Below are 3,471 nucleotides of genomic sequence, written 5' to 3' on the forward strand. Positions count from 1 at the left end.
ATCTCATGGAAAGAACATCTTAGATACTGCGTCAGGTGAGCTACAGTTCTAGATGATTTAATAATTTTTATTGAGAATATATTTGACCTGGCTCAAATCCCATCTGCACAAATCTGGGCTGTTTTTCATCAAGGCAGGAGCACCAGCCTGGATTTTTAAAGTTTAGTTTGGATGAAGGAAACAGTGTATTCTTATGTAATCTCAAGTCACATACAATGGTGACTGCCCCCTTTAAAAAAAAAAAATCTTATAGTCAGAATTTAATCATCTGAGTTTCATCAGGGTTATCATTAATCTAATCACAGGCTGTAGAGTTCCCAGGAATTATGTCTAATATTTAAGTCTTCCCAAGCCCTGTCATCTGTTTATTCTGCTTAAATCTCTTTCTTGTTTGGAAGTAGAGAGTCAGAATAAAATATCAAGGACCAAACCTGAATTTAAAGTTCTACAATGTCATGTATTAGTCAGAGTTTACTAGCCTTTGTGCATATCTTGGGGCAAAAAATGAGTCAAAAAAGACTCGAATGGGGAAACACTAAGAAAGTTATCCTATAAAATTATTTGTCAACAATATTGTTATCTAGAAAGGGTACAGTAATATAAGAATGACTAGCTGACAATTGATAGGCTACTCAACTTCTTTGTCTTGACTATGGAAATAGTTATACCTGCTTTACAGGTTATTGTGAAGATCAATTTTTTTTAGCAGATATGAAATTCTAAATATGACACCTATTAATAGTCTGAACATTAAATACCAATTTTCACAGACCTCCAGTCCCATTTCCCTCAAATCATGTGATCGATATTTTTTTCTTATCAAAACAACTTAACCTAATCTTGGTTTCTCCAGTTAAGGTATGTTTGAGTCATTTATTCCAGAATATAGTGATTACAATATGAACATTTTTGTAGCCAGTATGAAAATACATGGCTTTAAATATCTATTAGTGTAAGTTAAGTCAGCTGACCTGTGTCTTAATTTCGGCCTCAGAATCATTTTTGAAGTAACTATTAATACATTAATATAATAATCATGACAAATACATGAAGTGGTTCATATGCTTTTCCTTGTCTACACACTAAGCAAAGAAAACACAAATTTTTATTACACAGATGAAGTTAAAAGAAAAGTTTTAAAAAAGGAACCTCTCAATAGTTGATTCTTCAACAGAAATAACTTCAGGTAGTCATAGAACTGCTGATTCATTTATCCCAGTATAATGAAGCTACATAAATTGTATACAAATAGATACACTTCTGGAGGTAAATTGTATGGTAGAAACATAAGAAAAAGAAAGAAAAAGAGAAATGCAAAGATTACAGGAAATAACAAATAAAAGAGACTATTTGGAAAACTGCATATATTCTTCCAGGCTTTCACGTGGTGCTTTATAATATAGTCTCTGAAAGCCATGTCTTTCTATCCATTTACCCGTTGATAGACCTATAGTGAATTCTTACAACTTTTTTTTTTACTTCAGCATTCATTTTGAATATAAACGGGACTTTTAAAATATAAAAAACAGGGCTTAATCATCCTTGACACAGTTTCTGGCTTTCCATTTCCTCCCAATTCCCCAAGATGGTTGATCCAGACATCTCCCTTATACAATCACCTGCTGGTAATCTTCTTCTTATGGGAAGCTAGATACAAGCTAATTGACTCCCCTCTGAGCCCCACATCATGCATGTAGCACAGATATGCTTCAGTGACCATCTCAGTCATAGTCACTCCATGGAGCTCATGCTTGCTTGCTATTAACTTACCTATCAAAACTCTGTGGGAAACCTGTTTGGGTGACACCTTGGACCCCAATAAAAGCTTTGGCCCTCAGGTCTTTCCCCATTTTCTTCCTTGCTCCTCATCGCTAGTTGAGCATCCTAGATGGCTTCCCCTTCCAGATGACCCTGTAAAGCTGGAAGGCATACTGCCCTCTTCTCTCTGGGATCTGTAAGTAATTTTTAAAAATGCATCTTTAGAGAATAAAATGGTAGATACAGAGGCTGGGTATTTTAGGGAATGGAGAGATGATGGTTAAAGGGTACAAAAATCTCAGTTAGACAAGAGCAATAAATTGGGCTTTTAGAAACATCGATTGCACAGTGTGGTAAATACAGTTAATGTCAGGTTTGTACATTTCAAAATTACTAATAGAGTAACTTTCAAATGCTTTCATAACAAGAAAATGATAAATATTTGAGGTGATGGATAAACTAATTAGCTTGATTTAATTATTCCACACTGTGTTTATAAATCACAGTATCACTTTGTACCCCATAACTATATACAATGATAAATTGTCGATTTGCAATAAAATGAAAGAGAAAATATTAGAGGAAAAAATGCTTCCATAATTTCACGTGTTTTGGTGGGCTGCCTCCTCAGTGTCTCACCTGACCAATATATCTAAGCCCAACTTTTTTTTCCAATCAGAAACCTCCTAGAAAGTGGCTCTCTTGGTAGGAAAATACTGGATTCAGGTCAGACAAGAACCACAAAGGCATCTGCCAATATAAACATGTTTTCTGTGAGAAGGACACCTGGTTATGGCTTAGGCACTTAGACATTAGGCAATCCACCAGGATAAAGAAGTAACTGTGAAAGACACACTGCAAACATTCACTACCATTTCCACTGAAACCCTGGCAGGGCAGGACTAGAATTTATCGACACTCTGCAGAGAGAAACCTAAAGACCAAGTGTTTGGAAAATGTTATATTTTCTACTAAAGATAAAACTAGAAGAAAATGGGACAGTCTTGAAACTATTTTGAGTATATTATTTGCCATTTAGCATACCTGTGTCCAAAGTGCTAATAAAGTTTATAACGCAGGTTCATAATTAGAGTGTTATTAGAGAATGAAGGGTAGGAGACAGAAATGAGTCATTTATATAAGGTACTTTCTTGAAAGCATTGTCCTTCTGCTGCATTCTAGTTATATTGGAAGAGTTAGGACTCATCTCTGCTGAAAGAGATTCCTTAGACATATTATTTACATATGGCCTGTCCCTTGTAAGCCCTTTCTGATTTTGACCTTAGTCTGAGCCAGCAATTTGGATCAGCTCCATTTGAAATGGGATCTGTTTACACTTCTCTGTTTTAATCAGCCTTAGAGTGAAATTGGAATGGAATGCATAATCATTTGATGGTGCCAGTGTTTGCCAGTCTGTCTCACCAGCTTGAGTCCATGGAAGGAATGATTTTGAAGTTAAAAGGTGACTTCCTTGACTGAACAAACAGTGGTAAGTAATTTTTTCCAGAAATGCAGAAATGGTTTCTTCCTTCACATACTGGGGAAAACCGCTGACTGAACTCTCCACAGTAATGTTCCAGGATTCATTTTTAATAAAGTTGTTTATTTCAAGAGTATAAGCTCCACATTTGCACAAAATACAGAAACCAGCACAGGAGGTGAAAAAAGCTGTTCTGCTGTAATAGTGTAATTTGTTTCTTGGCCATTAAATGA

Source organism: Carlito syrichta, unplaced genomic scaffold (genome assembly GCF_000164805.1).
Source record: "Carlito syrichta isolate Samal-C Ts95f unplaced genomic scaffold, Tarsius_syrichta-2.0.1 Scaffold304241, whole genome shotgun sequence".
Taxonomy (NCBI): domain Eukaryota; kingdom Metazoa; phylum Chordata; class Mammalia; order Primates; family Tarsiidae; genus Carlito; species Carlito syrichta.